The sequence below is a fragment of the Mizuhopecten yessoensis genome, unplaced genomic scaffold (assembly GCF_002113885.1).
Source record: "Mizuhopecten yessoensis strain PY_sf001 unplaced genomic scaffold, ASM211388v2 scaffold11097, whole genome shotgun sequence".
NCBI lineage: Eukaryota > Metazoa > Mollusca > Bivalvia > Pectinida > Pectinidae > Mizuhopecten > Mizuhopecten yessoensis.
Genome location: NW_018408878.1, coordinates 125,370 through 146,092, shown reverse-complemented (window position 1 = coordinate 146,092; position 20,723 = coordinate 125,370). Strand labels below are relative to the sequence as shown.

Here is a 20,723-nt window from a genome sequence, read left to right as displayed (position 1 = left end):
ATCCCGATCTAGCCCCGGCTTAATTTTAACACTCTGAACACTGTTGTTGATGATAATATATTCGTCTTTCATTATATATTTTTTTTTTAAACGTCCCAGTAAGGTCTGTTTTATCTTAAGAAATGATTTATCAAATGTATAGTTATGCCAGTATAGACAGGTTCCAATGCGTAGCTACAGTGTTTGGCAGTGGTATGAGAATCCTTAAAGACCGAAAGATAAAGACTTGTGTATCTGGTTTCCAACTGCTATATATTTTCCATAATGTTCTTAGTGTATTCGGTTTATGCCGGAAACCTGTCTACATTTCATGTTCATCTATCCCGGAAGGCGATTGAAATATGGATTCCCGAGAGATAATAGAGCTCGTCCTGATGTCTGTAGAAACCTACACAACGAATTGATCATACTTCCGATAACAAGATATCAAAAACGACTCGCATATCGGTTTTTGAAACGGTAGACCAATGCAATGCATGTAACACTGTCCACGTAAATAATGTAATACTTACAATGCCGAGGAAATCAGAGATCCTATTTTAAAGTGATATCATCATCTTTGTATCTGGTTAATTGTGGATTTTCAAACAATTTTAAAACGCGTTTAAACATCTGCCTCCTCGGACTCTGCTAGGTCTCTTGCGGTCATACAATGTACCTCGATATTTGCACAAGTTGACATGTAAAACAAAAGTGTGTTTAAATTTTGGCGTGAATACCGCTATATAAAAGAATATCCTGTACGAAATTATATGCAATTTTAGTCGAACAATGTGTATACCACAGCAATAAACTTTCTTAAGTACCGAAAAGATTGCATCATTGCTATTTTAAAGAGGTACCGTCCGTCATCATTTGGTAAAGTTCTATTCGGATGGAATCAGTTGATGGCAAAAAACAAAAATGGAAAATGAATGGAGGATGGCGTTGCTCAGCAGGGAATTATAATTGGAGGGGATAGTTTTGGCCATTATGGGAGAGCAGATTATATAAGATGATATGGAAATACAGAGACTAAAGGGGGCTCTAGAAGACATAAAAGTGTGTAGATTTTGCGTTCATTCCCTGGAAAACACGTACAGGCAACTACTGGAGATAACTGAAAAGGGTCATTAAAATTTCTTTTATGGGCTTGGCTGTTTTCTTAAAATGTGATTACCATCTGCAACGTTGAAAATGATAGTCAATTAGTCAAACACATGATCAGGAAGAACGCGAAAGATAATCAAATAAATATGACACACGGATCCCTCTCGATTAAATCCAGTTCATGGTAATCGACACTTTCTCATCCAGTAATTCTTGTTTCGGAGTTGGAGGTGAGATAATGAGGTTGAGGGTTTAGATTTGTACGTCTAAGTCTAACGAATGTGTCTTTTTTCATTCCTAAATTCGATAGCCAGTCTGAGTCATCAGAGTTACCCATTTAAATAAACTCTGTTACGTCAAATGTGTCTCGGTCATGATAACATTTAAGAGTATGCCGAGAGATTAAAACTGTTGATATTTTTTGAAAGGCGGACACGTTCCCGCCTGAACGACCTGTTTCACAGGATATAAAGTGCTCAGGAGGAAACGCAATGTAAACATGATTCATAATTTTTAAATAAACGCATAGCAAATACTGTATACTTTTACAAATGTAAGCAGATTCAGGAAATGTAAAAAAAAACACGTGTGCGTAAAAGTTCACCTTTCGTCTTCTAAAGATATGTGCATCACCAGATAAGTACGTAAAGATGTCTTTAATCTTTATCGAGGACCAAGGATCACACCTCTGTTGTACACGTGTTCCAATTAAGTGAAAACTGTAAATAGTTTCTTTTAACCCAGGCTAAATTTAATCAAGCAGCCATGTTTAGCAGAGAGCAATTCGCTCGATATGAAATTGTTTAAATGTATTCTTAACATCATAAATCCCTAAATTAATTTCAATTCAAAGTGTTAATCGCTTCTTCTATGACTTGTTTGATATCTGAATCTAATATGAAGTTTATATGGCATCATTTGATTGCCTCCTGACTTCCGAACGGCAACACAATGGCATTGCCATGCAATGGTAAACACTGTTATGTTAGGTAGTGAGCTATGTGGATCCTCGTGTATATACGTAACAAGTACTAATTGAAAGGGGGGGGGNNNNGGGGGGCGGGGGGTCATTGCAGAAGTCCCCCAAACCCCAGCAGTTATGATCGCAGTGCCAAGCTAGACCTACATATGACATTTTAGCAAAATCGACCAATATTTAATTTCGACCAATCAGTGGCCATGGCGTCCATGTTGGATGCACGGCTCCGAAGACAAATGAGTTATGCATATTCCCCATTACTCATGTACAGTTTCATTGGAATCCAACTAACAGTTTCTGAGAAAACACGCGGACAAAATTTTACGGCGGAAAAAGAAGAAGAAGAAGAAGAAGAAGAAGAAGAAGAAGAAGAAGAAGAAAAGAAGAAGAGGAAGAAGAAGAAGGAACGGAGTAAAACCAATAAACCAAGTCCCTTACTTCGTTTTGGGGACTTAGTTATGTAAGCTATGTGTATCTGTTTAAAATGGAAATTTTGAAATTAAAAACCATTAATTAATCGACTATAAATCTCATTACGATGTTTATACAGGATCAACTTACCACTTCCTAAGCTTAGACAAATTTTTCCTGAATGTTTTTAGGTTTTGTAAACCATTTCGAAAAATAAAAAAACTTTGGAGACATTCATTAAAAGAAATGAAGATTAAATGAGCAAAATATAACCAAAACACTGTTCTGAGTGTTGAATTTCAACACTCAGGACAGTGTTTTGGTTATATTTTATTTGATCGGGATTCGAACATCAGATTGCTATACTATTGCTCTTGTTTATCCCATACATGGTGCTGCAAGGTTTGGGGCCCTGAGGTTTCGCACAGTGTAACAATTTATCTCTCTAATCCACTGAGCTACCTGGTCAACAGAAGTGTCCTGGTATAGTTGTTTTATAGTTATGATAATAATAATAATAGTTCGAGGTTCTTCTATACCGCTTTATCACAACCTAGCTCGTAGGTCGTCTCAAAGCGTTTCACAAATTATTATCCGTGGTTAAAGGGCCTTTGCAACCAGCCAATATCTTTCTCAACTCCCTGGGGAGCATACAACCGGTGCTGCCATTTCGGCGCTCACAGCTAGCATTCTACAATTCTAGCACTAACCAACTACGTACTCATTTACAACTGAGTAGACTGGAACAAGATACAACACAGTGCCGTGACGAGAGTCGAACACGCAACCCTTCGGTCACAAGCCCGGCGTCCTACCACTAGACTATCGTGCCTCCAAACGGAAGAGAAGGGGAGGTTACGGTATTTACAAAAAGGCCAATTCAGTGGAACAGGGATCCTTAGTGAGAAAACGTTAAATAACATATTAATATCACGTTAATGAAATCATATATGTGGTAAAAATAATGGCGAATATATGTAGTTGACAAATGCAATTGTAGACATTATAAATTTGTGCTATGTTTTCGCGTTCCGATGGGTGGTTGGTTGGCGCAGTGGATATCGCACGTGCCTTTCACCAAAGTGACCGGGGTTCGATTCCCAAATAGAAATGAAAAGGTATTGGATCACCTGACCGACCGCTGTTGTTTCTCCGGGTACCCTGGTTTCCTCTCAAATTAAGACCCCCACCCCCCGCGCTTACATCCCAGCTTACAACAGTGATTAATATTAGTCAAAACAGATTGTTTCATAATTGTGGTAAAATGAATAAAGTTTATATTATTTAGTGTCATCTACAGGGAACACTGTTAAACAAGTGATGCACTGACAAAATCTTATCTTTATGGTTAATATTCTGTGTTTTCATCACAATGGTGTGATTTATTATTTCTCTTCTCTAACTTGTAGTGGTGAACCTAACGCACCGAGCCATCACCAATGGCGTTGTCTGTGACGTAATAGCGCGTGCTATCAGTGATCCAGACAGATTTATCTTTTCACAAGCAAAACTGGGAAAGTGTTTGAGGAAAGAGCTTTTTACACCTCAGAAAGGGATAGTCCACATGATATCAATTGCTATTTCTTGTATCTAGTTCGATGTGCTGGCACCTTTACGTGACATTTAACGCAAAAAGCACACGTCGATGTATGCATCCTGACATTAAAACGCAAGAGATTCACACCTCTCGCTCGTCGTCAAATGTATCGTTTTGATGTTATTTTACACACAATATCAGCTATGAAGTGTAATCTATATCTTGGAACTTGTTTTAACTATTACGGACTAAAGTTAACACATAAGCATTCATACGTTATTTTAGCTAATCAGAGGTCATAATTAATTGAGGCCCCCGCGACGGGATACTTGTAAACTACGATGAAATGAAATACCTAAGATTTTTAACTATCCGACCTCACTTTATATTACGCCTCCGTTGATTGAATGTGAAACATGTAGAATCATCGCCTGAGATTGATAAAATCATTTTAACCGTTCGGGATTCTTTGACTGGAGGAATTCCCTCGACGAACTTCGGGTTTTACCAAATTTGAAAAACCCTCGAGTGATCTTTTACCTGCTGTACTACACACGTCAACATGAAAAAGTCTTATGATATTATCTGAAATTTTAAAAATTGGCGTCACATTGAAGACTATAGAATGACGTCATGATCCTCAATTAGATGACGTCATGTATGAGCTTGTCCGCCGCCATGAAAATCTGTATAGTCATCCAATTTAAGACTTAATCATCTTGTTATTGAGATAGTTCAGTGGTGAAAAATCTCGTCCATACATGTATATGTTGAACGTTCCAACTTTCAGTCTCGTCAAAGCATATTCATGACCGCTCTAACAGAATTATACCATACACCACACAGACCACATCTTAATAGCGAACATTGTGATGCTGTACTGAATATTCTCCGAAAGTAATAAAAAAACAAAGTTGATCTGTGATTCAGAAATTTTACGTAACTTTTAAACAATGTTGGGGTGTGTTTTTTTGCGGGGGTGGGGGGGTTTGGAATGCCAGGGATGAACAGCATGCCAGGAATGAATAGCATGCCAGGGATGAACGGCATGCCAGGAATTAATGGCATGCCGGGGATGAATGGTATGCCGGGGATGAATGGAATGCAAGGATCCAATCAGGGAGGAAACAATCAAGGCAATAATCAAATGCCTGGATTCCCAAATTTCATGGGCAATCCCNGGAACTATTCATTAACAACATGTCCATGTACATAAATAAATACTTTAATTATCTATTTGGAAACCAGATTGAATCATGTTTGCAACGTAAGCGTTACGGGGTCAATGACATTAATGCAAAGATAATTTTCGTGACGTCAGAGTGTTATTGATTTAACATCTTTTCATTTTTTTATCACCAAGGAATTCAATGACATTATGTCCGGAAAAAAAATGTTGCTATTCCTGTTCCTTGTGAGAGGAAACCAAACCTTTACTCGGTTACATATATTGTGTATAATTTCACTTGTCATATAGCAGATCATGATGTTGGCGTGTCAGAGGTATATTTCCTACGATATATTTAGGTCTATTTTTTGGAAAACTAAATCCAATGTTGACTGTACAGAGTTTTACACCCTATCAATAGCCAAGGTCATTTAAGGACTATCGAAAGGAAGAAAGAACATACTGTTGAGATTGTGTAAATAGGAAGGATCCATATCAGAATTGAAAAACAATGGGGATAAATCAATGTGGTTGTTTTCAGCGACAGTATATCCAGGTAAATCTAAATGTTGTTTTTCGGTGGCATTATATCGGGGTAAATTTATATGATATTTTTCAGTGGCATTTTATCGGGGTAAATCTATATGTTGTTTTTCGGTGGCATTATATCGGGGTAAATATATGTGTTGGTTTAAAGTGGCATTAAACCGGGGTAAATCTATATGTTGGTTTAAAGTGGCATAATATCAGGGCAAATCTATATGTTGGTTTAAAGTGGGATTATATCAGGGTAAATATATATGTTGGTTTAAAGTGGCATAATATCAGGGCAAATCTATATGTTGGTTTAAAGTGGCATTATATCCGGGTTACTCGATATGTTGGTTTAAAGTGGCATAATATCAGGGCAAATCTATATGTTGGTTTAAAGTGGCATTATATCAGGGTAAATATATATGTTGTTTACAGCGTTTATATTGCTTGTAACACACTGTCAATACTTTTGCTATTTTGTCAGTAAGCAGACCCATTGAAACTTTTTGCATGGTGTTAGGCGACGAAACAGGTAAATATAACTCTGGAGGGTACCGGTTTACCACGGTAGGGCTATAGAACCATGCTGGTACTTATTTATACATCTTGGTAGATTGAAACAATAATGACATGGCAAACACATTCAATTGAAAGAAAAAAGTCTAATCCAAGTTTCTCGTGAAACCGATATCTGTGGCCGTTATAGTTAATGTAGATGTATTTCAATACAACAGCAAGGGGAAAACGTAAGGAAAAAAACCAAGCAATTAAGGAAAAAATAGTCCATATTTGAAATATATTAATATGCATACAGTGTTTACAATGAAAAGGTGCTAGTAGAGTGATATATGGACTACTGACTTATTTCCCAGATTAGGAGAAGCTATCTTTTTAAAGTTTGGCAAGATGCGCTTTGTTTACGATTTCTCATTACATCCAAATGTACTTTCTATACACAAACAAAATCTGATATATCATATCTTTTAATAATGTGAACAACTTATTCTTAAAAAAGATAAGGATTTTTCAATATTATAAAACGTATCAATAAGCGTAAACAAATTAAAGAAACCTAATTTAAAATATAAAAAATAATCTCTTCTCCCCAGACAAACTGAATTTAAGGGTTCCTTCTTTGAGGACTTTACGAGAAAGCATTCAATTTTAAGACTGAGCTTAAGGTATCATAAACATCAAAAAAAAATCATCTACCTAGTCACAGGTACGTCACTAATAAGTAACGCTGACATGTACATATTTCCTTACCTGGTGTTCCTGGATGACGATAGTGTATCCGGAATTGTTCCTGTGGATGATGATAGTTTATCCGAAAGTATTTCCTTGGATGACGAAAGATTATCCGGAAATTTCTCTACCGATGGTAGTATATCAAGAATTATGACGATAGTTTATCCGGAATTACGTCCTAGGATAATGATAGTTTATCCGGAATGATGTCCGTGGATGACAATGATTTATCCTTGGATGACGAGATTATATCGGAAATCGTGTCCTTGGTGGATGCTGGTATATCCTTAATTGTGTCCACAGATGTAAAAGTATATCAGGAATTATGACAATAGTTTATTCGGAATCATATCCCTGGAACACAAAAGTATATCCAAAATTGTATCCTACCATGACAATAATATAACTGGAATTTTGACGATAGTTTATCCGGAATTGATCCAAAGTCTGTGTGCTTATCGGATCGATTTCCAAGGATAAGTGTATCCCAGGGCTGTGTTATGAAACTATTTCCGGGAAAGATGTAAGGTTGTATAGCCCCTTTCCTGTTTCTACGACTTCCTTATGACATTGCCCGAGGAATAACTCCGTTCATGTCAAGTAATTGGACACTCATAGGAACAACAAAAAAACGATAAATAAAAAAGCTAAATAATTAATTGAAAATGTCAGCTTACACTTGCACCTTTAATTTATGAACTAATTTGAAATAGAAGTCCTTGAAACAATAACAGAAACAGATATTGAATATCCAGTGATAACAATCGTCAATGTAGGCTACCTAGTGTGAATAACACCGTTATTGATCCTATTGACCAGAGATAAACAGTTCCCTATTGGACAGATTTTCATAAAAAAAAATGATGCTGAAATGTAGCCATCCAATGAGAGGACACCGCATCAAAAATAGCCTACGTGCGCACGTGTTTCTCCTCCCTAGTCACGTCTCCTCTCGCCTCACACGTGTACCAGAATTCGATCGTAGCTTTAATGTGCATGCAACACTATGAGCGTCCCTAGCTACAGTTTAGCGACCTGCTCCCATTCTGCCGCAACAAATAGTGGCTACGTTACTCTCAGAGGTTCTTATCCACAACCCACCCATTGCACTCTTTGACGAGTGGATTTTGATTGTATGTAATCTGCCATTTAACTACGGCGTTTACATCAACCGGAGGTTACGAATATGGGGTGAAAAACAAGACGGTATCTATCGATCAGCTTTGATCTTCAATCGCCTAACCTTCCCTACATTGCGAGATGTATTGATCAGTTTTGACCTTTCATGGTGTAACATTGGCAATATGAAGAGATTAATTGGTGAACTTTGATCTTTTTTTATTCACGCAACCTTTGCTACATGAAGAGATTCATTAATCAGCTTTGACCTTTAATGATGTAACATTTGCAATTCGACGAGATTTATTGATGAACTTTGACCTTTAATGGTGTAACCCCGGCAATATCTCAAGATTTATTTATCAACTTTGACGTTTAATGATGTAACATTGGCTATGTAGCACGATTTGTAGGTGAGCTGTAACCTTTCATGATGTGATACAAAATGTGTTTATCAAATTTGACCTTTAATGGGGTATCATTGGTAGTGTAGCGAGATCCATTGATCAACCGTGTCATTACATGTAACGTAATCTAGGCAATAAGCCTAAATATATTGGATCAAATTTATGTTTCATGTTTTTAATCCGCAAACAATTGATAGGGAAAAACATTGAGAGAAGGTCGATTTCTCACGGCTTCATACAGATTATAGATGTACATATTGTAATTAACGCATGTATACTGTCTTCGGTGAGCCAACTTGCCTTTCATGTTAAGAACATAATTATAATCATAAATCACAAAATGATCCCAGATGAAAAAATTCAACAGGTTCGAGACAATTATTATCACGTGCTTTGCGTTAAAACATTACTCGTTTGTCTAGGATGTTTGGTTATTTGCGTAAAGTTGGTCTATAACATAAGATATGAACATTTTAAAAATACTTCTAAAATCATTGACCATTCTGTCGGCTGTACGCTTTTTATTCATTTAAAATTTTATATTGGGCGCTGTTAGTGTCCCTATATTGTTGTTGTCTCGACTTGTACGACTTTACTGTTGCTAGACCAACAACGATAGAAACGACCGGTAAGATACAGACGTCTGCTCATCAAGTTTGACCTTTCGCAATATGACTCCAGCAACATACGTTGTCTGTTGATTAACCTTGACCTTTCACAATATCAACATGGTAACCGATATCTGTTGATAAAAGTGAATATTTCCAACTATCCTGATTAAAATAATTATAATAATTATCACAACCTAGTTCGTAGGTCGTCTCAAAGCGGTTCACAAATTAGTATCCGTAGTTATAGGGCCGTTGCAACCAGTCAATATCTTTCTCAACTCCATGGGGAGCATACAGCCGGTGCTGCCATTTCGGCGCTCACAGCTAGCATTCTATAATTCTAGCAATGCCCAATCACGTACTCATTTACAGCTGAGTAGACCGGAACAAGCGGAGTAAAGTAGCTTGCTCAAAAGTACAACGCAGTGCCGCGACTCGAACCCGCAACCCTTAGGTCACGAGCCCGGCGTCCTACCACTAGACCACCGTGCCTCGTAAAACATTGCATTATAATTCACATTTCTTTAAAGAACATTGCCAGCGGACATTTTTCCTCCATAACGTTACCCAGACAACGTAGCGCACATGTCTGCTGGGTTTTTTTTTTTTTTTATCATTTTTGCTATGTTTTTCCAGATTTAAAAAAAAAATGTAGATTTGTTTAAACATTGTCTGTTACCTAATATTAAATGGAAACATAGCTAACACATACGACAAAATACGTAAAAGGCCACTAAAAGTCAATATCATAAGCAAATACTAGATCTACATGTATGTTATAAAGACAAATTTTGAACGATGAAGCTATGAACAGCATTACCTACGTTTGATGAATTTTCAGTAAAACAAGCACTTGGACGATAAATATTTTGTGTCGATAAGTCATTAACAAATCAAAGTTTATTAGCCTTCAACTTACCGCGGTTGGTATTTCTGTAATAGTTCCTCCTCTACCAAGGGTCTGTAAAACGTTTGTAACGTATTAACTGTCCATGCGTGGATAACAGTTCCTTTGTGCGAGTTGCATGTTCAGCTCCATTCGATTCAATGCGGTCTCATAGACGCTTTATAACGTGATCTATTGCATCACCAGTCAGAGATAATGAGAGACATTGAATTATTGCACGTGTCTTCAACACCATTATGGAGGATCAGGCCTACAGCCATGTGCTTACACGAGCAACCGACCCGGCCAACAGTTGAGCGTGTTCATAACAGGGTGTAGCTAGCCCTTGTTCGGAGAGCCGGATTAATTTAGGAGCGGGTTTAGGGCAGGGTCGTGGTAGGGGGACAAGAGGGTGCAACAAGCAGTGTTTTTTATTTTGTTTTATTTTCTGTTTGAAAATCTGCTGGATTCACCTTGGGAATGACTAGGGACCCGGACTACATGAACATAGACTACTCTTAAATGTTTTACACATATTTTACTCGAGTTGGGATATGATCAACTGTTTTCATGTTTACACGAGTGGGGACATGGTCTTAAGTCGGATACTTTACACGAGTAGGCACGCGACAAACAGTAACGTGTTTTACACGACTAGGGACATGAGAGACAGTAGCATGTTTTACAAGACTAGGGACATGAGAGAAGCATGTTTTACACGAGTAGGGACATGCCAGACAGTAACATGTTTTACAAGACTAGGGACATGAGAGAAGCATGTTGTACACGACTGGGGACATGAGAGACAGTAGCATGTTTTACAAGACTAGATACTTGAGAAACAGTAGCACGTTTTGCAAGACTAGGGACATGAGAGACAGTAGCATGTTTTGCAAGACTAGGGACATGATAGACAGTAGCATGTTTTGAAAGACTAGGGACATGAGAGACAGTGGCATGTTTTACCCGACTAGGAACATGACAGACAGTAGCACGTTTTACACGACTAGGAACTTGAGTGACAGTGGCATGTTTTACACGACTAGGGACATGCGAGACAGTAGCATGTGTTGCAAGACTAGGAACATGAGAGACAGTAGCATGTTTTACACGGCTAGGGACATGAGAGACAGTAGCATGTTTTACACGACTAGGGACATGCCAGACAGTAACACGTTTTACACGACTAGGGACATGAGATAAGCATGTTTTACACGACTAGGGACATGAGACACAGTGGCATGTTTTACACGAGTAGGGACATGCCAGACAGTAGCATGTTTTACAAGACTAGGGACATGAGAGAAGCATTTTAACACGACTAGGGACTTGAGAGACAGTAGCATGTTTTACACGACTAGGGACTTGAGAGACAGTAGCATGTTTTACACGACAAGGGACTTGAGAGACAGTAGCATGTTTTACACGACTAGGGACATGAGAAACAGTAGCATATTTACACGACTAGGGACATGAGAGACAGTAGCATGTTTTACACGAGTAGAAACATGAAAGACAGTAGCAATTTTTACAAGACTAGGGACATGAGAGACAGCAGCACGTTTTACACGACTAGGGACATGAGAGACAGTAGCACCTTTTACACGACTAGGGACATGAGAGACAGTAGCATGTTTTACACGGCTAGGGACATGAGAGCCAGTAGCATGTTTTACACGACTAGGGACATGAGAAACAGTAGCATATTTTACACGACTAAGGACATGACAGACAGTAGCAATTTTTACAAGACTAGGGACATGAGAGACAGAAGCATGTTTTACACGACTAGGGACATGAGAGACAGTAGCATGTTTTACACGACTAGAAACATGACAGACAGTAGCAATTTTTACAAGACTAGGGACATGAGAGACAGAAGCATGTTTTACACGACTAGGGACATGAGAGCCAATAGCATATTTTACACGAGTAGAGACAAAATCTACAATCTGTGGGTTTACACGAATAAGAACATCGTCTTCAGTCGGGTATTTATATGCGAAAATGCTTTGTCATATTTGTGCTTTTAACATTTAAATCTTGTTACTGATGTATCTGTAGTCATCGATGATACGCACACTTTTGTTATAGTGACGTTATAATGAAAACAAAAACTTTAATATACGTCTTGCAGGGTAATGGTAAAACGCAGACATCATGCTGCTTCATCCTCATGCAATGGGCAACACTACCTACCGATTGTCCACACAGTGGTAACCCGCGCGTGCGTGCCGACGCGACTTCAAGGCAACAATATACGATAGACACTTAAGCAAATTTGTTTTTGGACGACCAGGACAACTGCATGAACCATTGTTGGTCCTAATTGTATTTGTGTCAACCAACTTTCCAACAGTTTGAAGCAAATTTCGCCAAAGGGGAATGTTGACCTGAGGGCCATTATTAGGATCACGTTTACCTCAACAAATAGGGTTTGCAGTCATTTTAGCGACCAGTAGCATCAAGCCATCAAATAATCCGCTTCACCATCAACCCCCACCCTATCCCGACACGACCTGCCTTAAATCCCAATTTATTCTCTTTGCCGAATTGTGAAAACGTCGTTACATGCAGAATAACGTGTTCAAATGGCGGTGGAATCAGTAAAACTATTTGCAATATACCTTCTCTTCAGTTCATTGCACAATAGTATGTAGGATGCCAACAATTTACGAGAGTGGATCATTAGGTATTGATAACCAACGATTTACGAGGGCGGATCATTAGGTATTGATAACCAACGATTTCGATCTCGATATTAGGCGGTAGGGCATTTTCAAGTCCGTAGCCTTAACTTATCGATACACTTCCTCTCAAAGTAATTTTTCAGAGTGGTCTGGACAGATGAAAATGCTTTAGTATAACGACAAAATGATATTTAATGTTCAAACGTTTTTGAGATGAAGTAACATAAATGTAACTTTGCGTTTCCTTTTTGGCATAATATCATTTCATTCAAAAGTGGAACTAGCCAGGTCACGAATTAGTATTTTTCTCCCGAGTCACGGAATAGAGACAAGAAAATTTAACACAATGTATAGATCGCGTAACAGTGCAGCACGTGATTTAATGCAAATCAAACAACCTGTTTTGACGGAAGTCCATCCCAACAAACACAACAGTTTCCTCTTCCGGAAAAACTTTAATGCGTATCGATAATGAGTAACTTTAGCAGGCGTGTTTACTACCTCAAAGTACATGTAGAACATAGACTAGGATAGAAAGGTGTAAAAGGCAATTTAGTTGATGGAACCAAGTCCGGGACCCTTTGTCCTTCTGTAAGAATAACACCGGATTTAGAAAGACATGTACGTCCTTTGTTATAGTCACGTGTTAGGCTACACCGATACTGGCATTATATAGAAGCTAGCATATAACGCCCTACCGTTGTAGCTTCTAACGAGCGTCCTACATCTATTACCATAAACCGCTAAGTTAGGGTGTGATGTAGTGCATTGTCTAACAGTTGATTGAAGTATCATTATGTACACGATCACAACATCACCAAAGCAGAACTTCTCAAGGTGTATGTCGATTTGATAGGGCTATCGGCTTATCTAAGATGTTAGAATTGTATGAAGTTTACATTCAATATTGTGTGAAAGTTCGACATCAATGCATTAGCTAGGGTGGTCGGGTGGTGCTGTGGATTTCGCACGCGTACTTGCCCTTCATCAAGACACTTCCGATTAACATATTGGACTTGCAAAGATATATGGTCGTCTGCTTCATATATGACTTCTTCAGCGACGACAACGGCCTGGTGGATGTAGTCAAACTTTATCTGTCTTAAATTCAGAACACAGGACATACATGTTTTAAATACGAAATTCCCTTTAGGGGTTCACAGTTAGTTCCGGTTTGAAGCTCGAAACTATAACTAACGGGATAAAAGCATATCCGGTTCGCTCATATTGAAATTGAATGTGATACACCGGAAGTTCAACATTCAAAATAAACACTGATCCCTTGTGAACGTTCATTATGCACTAATCAACGTAACTGATCTTAACTTCCGAAAACACATGAACGAGGATTATTCTCTTTAACTTAACAAAAGATAAACATCGAATGAGTAAACTAAAACCAACATCTAGGTCAAACAATCACTTGACACTCACAGCAATTTTAACGTTTGTAATTGAAATGCAGCACGATGCTATTTCCCGGTTGGCGCCCTTCCGGTGTTGACATCGTAATCTGTTTGTGTTTCGGCGGAAGTTCAATATCAGAATTTTTTATAATAGACGTGTCAGTTGTTAATTTACACCGCCCTGACACAAGTGTAAACGATGTTGGACTTGTGCCGTACTTCAGCTCCGGTTTTTCTTTTCTGATTTAGACACTCACCGGTCCTATATCCCGGACAGTTTTGTGTAAAAGATCACTAAGCTTGAATGTGAAATCCTTTCCCTGTCGTTTGTGTGGGATATAATGATTTGTCTAATGAATAAATCAATAACCCGGTGCATTAAGCTCTCAAATCACCTCACACCGTTATCATTAGGACACAATCGGGACATTTTTGCATTAATTACTTCGAGCGTATAAGAGGTTTTTACAACGACAAAACACTTTACTATCTGAAAAACACTAACTATTCTTTTGCCAAATGTTCAACCTTAAATTAAACCTGCCCTAAGCATGTCTCTGAATTTGATTTCTTGTTCAGCGTTAAACGCCGTGCGTGTGCCGACACTACTAAGCGGGTTTTAGATGGAGAAAGAGAAGGCGCCGTGATTAAGAAGCAAGGTCCCGTTATGAACTGTAGGGGCTCAAGTAGTTCTGTTACACATCAATAAGCGCCGACAGTCGACTGGCGCCGACAGTCTATATGTATTGGTACCAACAGTCTATATGTCTTAGTGCCGAAAGCCGATATGTCTTACAGTCGACCTGGCGCCGACAGTCTATATGTCCTAGTGCCGAAAGCCAATATGTCTTACAGTCGACCTGGCGCCGACAGTCTATATGTCTTGGTACCTACAGTATAAATGTCTTAGTGCCGATATGTCTTACAGTCGACCTGGCGCCGACAGTTTATATGTCTTGGTACCAACAGTCTATATGTCTTAGTGCCGAAAGCCGATATGTCTTACAGTCGACTTGGCGTCGACAGACTGTATGACTTAGCGCAAAGAGTCTGCATGACTGCAGGTGCTGACAGTCTGTATGCTATTGCGTGGACAATATCTGACCGTTGGGATGAAACTAATATTTTAGCACTCATCGCTGCCTGACTGTGTGACTTATCGCCGTGAGTCTGTACTGTATGACGTAACGCCGACCTGTATGATTAAACGCCGACACAGTCGGTATGACGTAACGCCGACACAGTCTGTATGACGTAACGCCGACACAGTCTGTATGACTTAGCACCGACAACCTGTATGACTCAGCGCCGATAGTCGGTATGACTTATCGCCGACAGCCTGTATGAATTGGCGCCGACAGACTGTATGACTTAACGCCGACACAGTCTGTATGACTTTACTTCGACAGCCTGTATGACTTATTGCCGATAACCTGTATGACTTATCGCCGTAAGACTGTATGAATTGGCGCTGTCAGCCTGTATGACTTCACCACGACAGCCTTTATGATTTATCGCCAACGGGTCAGTATATAAATACTACACTTATTGGGGTGTGGCAGTGACTAGGGTCAACCCGACGGTATCCCTGTCACCCGAGGTGGAGCCTCGGGTGACAGGGATATCCGAGGGGTGACCTAAGGCACTGTCATACTATAATGAGTGTAGTTTTTATTTTATCATATCTAAAGTCCTTAATTTACAAAGTTTTAGAGTAACAAATACACGTGAATTGTAATTTCATTATCACAAATGCTTTGTACAGGTTCGTTTGATGGTACCGGCTGCGTGCTTTAAGATCCTCATCCGTCAAAAGTTTAACCAAATCTTGCCAATTATTATTTCACGTAGCAGACGGCCAATTGTTTTATCCTGACTACCACGTGAATAAAGCGCTTGGAAATCAGTGGCGGATCCAGAGACCTATCTGCGGGGGGTTCCAAATTTCCTGGGAGAGTTTCCATGTTGAAAAAAAAGGAGGAAAATGGTGAAAATATATGATTTTTAAAGAAAATTCTCAGGGTGGGAGGGTTCCTGAAGCCCAAAAAAACCCTCTGGATCCGCCACTGGAAATCTCACTCATTTCAACGTTACATCGTTGTCATAATTACCGGCGAGAAATGCACGTAGCGACATGGAGTGCCTGTGGACCTACATGTGTGGTGAATCGCAATGCAAAAAACACGGAAGCTGAAACGAACCGTACGCGCATCTTCTTTGCGCGGTCACTATTCTGCACTATCACACATCACTGTCGCCTGTAGTATCGGTCGACCAGACGCTTGATCACTTGTTGAACAGACAACAAGAGTCTGGTTGAACGAGACTGTGTCGCCTGATGCTAGGGCGTTGGGAAGCACCCTTCCTTTGACTCAATGTTAAAGCGGGTGTGACAGTGTGAAATGAAAAATTTGTCTCGACCAATCAGATTATAGGATTTTCACTAGAGTTATAATAATATTAATTGGCGCCGTCAGTCTTTGTGAATTAGCGCAAACAGGCTGTATGATTAACGCCAATAGTCTATTTGACTAGGTGCCGATAGTCTGTATAAGTTACATGTAGCGCCATGGGCCTTTGTGACTTTTAATTAAGCAATAAACAGCATAGATGTGGCAGACCAACTGGTATAACTGCCAATTGTGTCACAGACAAACTTATCATGGTGCGTGCAGTTATACCAGTTGGTCTGCCACATCTATGCAGTTTCTTGCTTATGTTTATATTTCCGTAATGATAATTCGCAAAAAATAATTTATGTCTTTTCCAACTTTCAAATTTCCCGCTTATTACCGTCAGGTCAGGTCAATATCTAGAACGGCAAAGATGACAGCTGACGTCACGCGCTATTTACCATACAAATTTGATAAGGCTCCGCAACTTTCGTTAATAATTCATTGGCTTTTAATTTATATACATATCATATACTCATTTCATAAAATAGGAACAAATAACATTTTATAAGTAACTAATCAAGTCAGTAATCAAGTGTCGTAAAACATTTTCCGATTTTATTGCGACCCATATCCTGCGCACGCACTCAAAGGAAGCCTGCAGTAATCAGGTCAGAGTTACATTTGCAGTCCGGCATGTTGATGTTGATCGTGCAACTGGAGAAGGTTGGATTGGTGAAAAATCCAGGCGTAATATTGTTTGTTGATCTCACAGACACTTGAGACAGGCAGCTGGTGTTCGGGATCAAAGCAGAAGATACCGATAAGTTCGGTAGTGACACTGTTAAATCGGTCGGAGGTGCAAAGACCAACTTCAGTTATAGTCTCATAATATGAAGCTGCTATTGGCAGTACTTTAGTAGTAATATAGAAGGGCTTTGCCACACCAAATGTAAATATTAATTAATAATCTGTATTGATCTTGCTTTTTGATTTAACATTTTGGATCCAGATTTCTCTGTGTTTTTAGGGTGTAAAATAGTGTATTGACTATGTGATCCCTAACCACAATACTACACGTCACAAATGACATTTCAATGTTTAGTAACGTTCAAATAGGACGTAATTGCAGCTTTTAGTATAACGTTTATCACTGGACTATTTTCTAAGAGCGCATTAACACGTCTCTCTTCAGATCGTGATAAAATATTATGTGAAAGAGAGTGTATGATAATAAAATGTTGTTTATGCACCAAGAGGCCTAACCAAATCAGTAGAAAAGGAAAATGACAGAAAACAACAGAAACAAAACATGCATCAGAAATTAAAATTTGTTGACATTCCCATCATATCTGGTGATCAGACGTGTATATACACGAGTCGACACGCTCGCTGTGGAATTATGTAAGCGTATTTGTTTTAGCGCTCCCTTGTTTAAGCGCATTGTCGGATTTTAACTAATAAGTGCATCGATGAATTGGCGTATCCACAAAATATGTTATAGTAAACAACATACATGAACTTCAATTAGCGCAATCATAACTCAGCGCGATATTTTAATCGCGAAAGTCGCTAAAATAAGACTACCGCTAAAATATGTACGTTTATGGTATGTCCTTGGAAACCATAACTAACCAAGACTGAGGCGATTCTTGTTTCCAAATAAGGTAGTAGCCATTCATACGTGAAACAAGAGGATACCTCGTGGCCAGACTCGGCCTTGGACGTCGTGGCTTTGTATTATCTCACTCCAAACTCATCTTAGCGTAAGAACGGCCATCTAATAGACTTCATTTCACTAATTGTAGAAACCATAGAAATCCTCTTCAAACTAATCAAATGAAAACGCGTGTATGTTGAACTAAGGAAAATAGTTTTGTCGTCTGTTGCTGAGTTTGTTTGAATCGCAGACGCGTTATTGATTTCTTGACTCAATATTCGCATATGCATGTTAATTAATTAATTTTTCCATTCATTCATTCATTCATTCATTCATTCATTCAGTTTGATAGCTAAAATGTACATTGAACATATACAGGTTCATAAAGCAAAATCAGCAACACTTTGCTGGCTGAGCTATGTGAATTTGTATACGATCCATTCTTAACGAACTTAACAAACTGTTTAGAAAAAAAAGTTCAACATTCAATATTTTTTGTTGGACATTGGGGAATAACTTGTTGCAGTGTAATACTAGAGATAGATTACATTTGTAGTTTAAATCGAAGTGGACAGCATGGTATTGTGTGGCCATTTTATACCCAGAAGGCAATTCATACGGTATATGTAGAACCGGGTTGAGGAAGGCGAACGTTCGTTATCATATTTTTCTCGCATTCGAGTTATTAAATTTCCAATTGTACAACGAACCGAACAGAAATGAGTATCATGTCTCATATGTCTCGTACCGTCCGTTTTTCCCCCCCAAAAATACTACGTTGTTTTGTAGCAATTTGAAAAGCTATGGTGATAAAACAACACAATGTTTGGAAGTTTTAACACCAAAGGACACCATGGTTATATATTTTCTTCAACTTCAGCAACCTTAAAATGTCTGACGGATGAAGAACAGAACAGAAGATAGTAGCATGTGTCGTAAAAAAATCAACAATTTTACCAAATATTCCACTTTAATTTGTGTTGTAGCAATTTAAAAAAGGCTTTAATTATATAAACCTACACAATTTTTGGACGTTTTAAAATCGAATGACACCAGGACCTGTATTCATGAAACCGTTCTCATGCTCAATCTGGATTCTGTGCTCAAATCGACTTTCTTCTAACTGGCTTAAATCATGTCAAACTATCAAAAAGTCAAATGTATAAACATTGAAACAGTATTTGGCTTTAAGTCTCTTCAATTTGTTTTCTAAATCACTGAAAAAAACAAGATTAGCTTATTGATTTATAACCAGAACAAGAAATTAGGTTTGAGCACAAAGTCCACGCATGAACAGAACAGAAAAAGCATTATGTGTCGTATGAAAAAAAACCCGGATGCTTCAAAACATACATGTACAACTAGCTAAACGTTGGAGCAATGTCGAAAAGCTAAGGAATAAAACAACACATTTATGAACTTTTTTTAAACAACGAAGAGGACGAGGAGGGGTTTATATAGAACAGGACAAAAAAGGGTAGCATCAATAGACGACTCCTAACCACCACTCGACAGAACACTGACTTCCGTCAGTGAGATGAAACCCGTAAGGGCGGATTCATGAAGGCGCAAAACCCGTCAACCAACCAACCAACCAACCAACCAAGGGTAGTAGCATTTTTCGTATGAAAAATAGGTTTTTCCAGTTTTTGAACAATTGGGAAAGACTATCACTATGTTCAACTAGCTAAATGAAGGATCAATGTGAAAAAGCTAAGGTGATAAACCAACACAACTGTGATGACGTATAATGACCGGAGGACATCGCTGGTATTTAATTTCTTCACCTTAAGCATCCTTATAATGTCTGACGTATGAACGTGTGTGTATTGCTATATAACACGCTGTTGTAATTCAATACTGTTTAAGGACCTCATCGTTCTGTTTCAGCGTCTTCTCCGTGTTTTAAAGGTCAAATTACACGGTTTGCCGTCTTATGTTTGTCGGGAAGCCATTTGGCAAGATTGGTTTTAAAATCGATCAATGTTTTAATCAGTTTTACAGTAATTTTACTATTGAATATGTCTGTTTACACCACAGCGGGGGTATCTAATACCGGAAAAGTTAGATAGTGTGTTTTAATGAATTCTAGGAAGCCCTAATGGAATAATTTTCAAGTCGGAATTTACGTATTTTCCGGATCAATATTTACATGTTCATGTCTTTCAGTTTATGGGTCGAATTAAAGCCGAGTTATATTTCATATTATACGTTTTGTCTATAATTGGATTTTAATTATGTGATGTATAAATGTTTAATGGCATGACACATTATCAGGGGTTGAACCTGGATGTGTAAATTAAAGGATCCCTGTCACACTGCAGGTAAAACCCTGGAGAATTCCACATTCTTCGTATGAGTAATAGAATAGGTTCAACAATATTACAAATGATTATGTCATCATGCTGATCTAGAAATTGAGGTGTTCCGTTACTGATAATTTCAATATTTTTGTGATTTGTTATTTTCGCGTTCGGAAACCAAATACATACCGCACGCATTTACAACACTACCGCTCAAAATAGGAGAATACGACGGGCAGGATAGTTGGTCAAAGCGCCCGTATAATTCCGGAGGTCCTTGGT

General features: G+C 38.6%; 1 protein-coding gene across 3 annotated transcripts in view; it reads right to left on the bottom strand.

The window, feature by feature from the left end:
• Positions 1 to 20,723, bottom strand: part of LOC110465679 — a 128,650-nt gene that overhangs the window by 90,947 nt on the left and 16,980 nt on the right. The window contains exon 1 of one of the 3 annotated variants that reach the window (XM_021521645.1): positions 10,023 to 10,129. The exons of 1 other annotated variant lie outside the window; for it this stretch is intronic. The gene's annotated coding sequence lies outside the window, so the exon portion shown is untranslated. Of the gene's footprint in view, positions 1 to 6,984; positions 7,711 to 10,022; positions 10,130 to 20,723 lie in introns of those variants that run through there. One more of the 3 variants, XM_021521646.1, reaches the window with a different exon arrangement.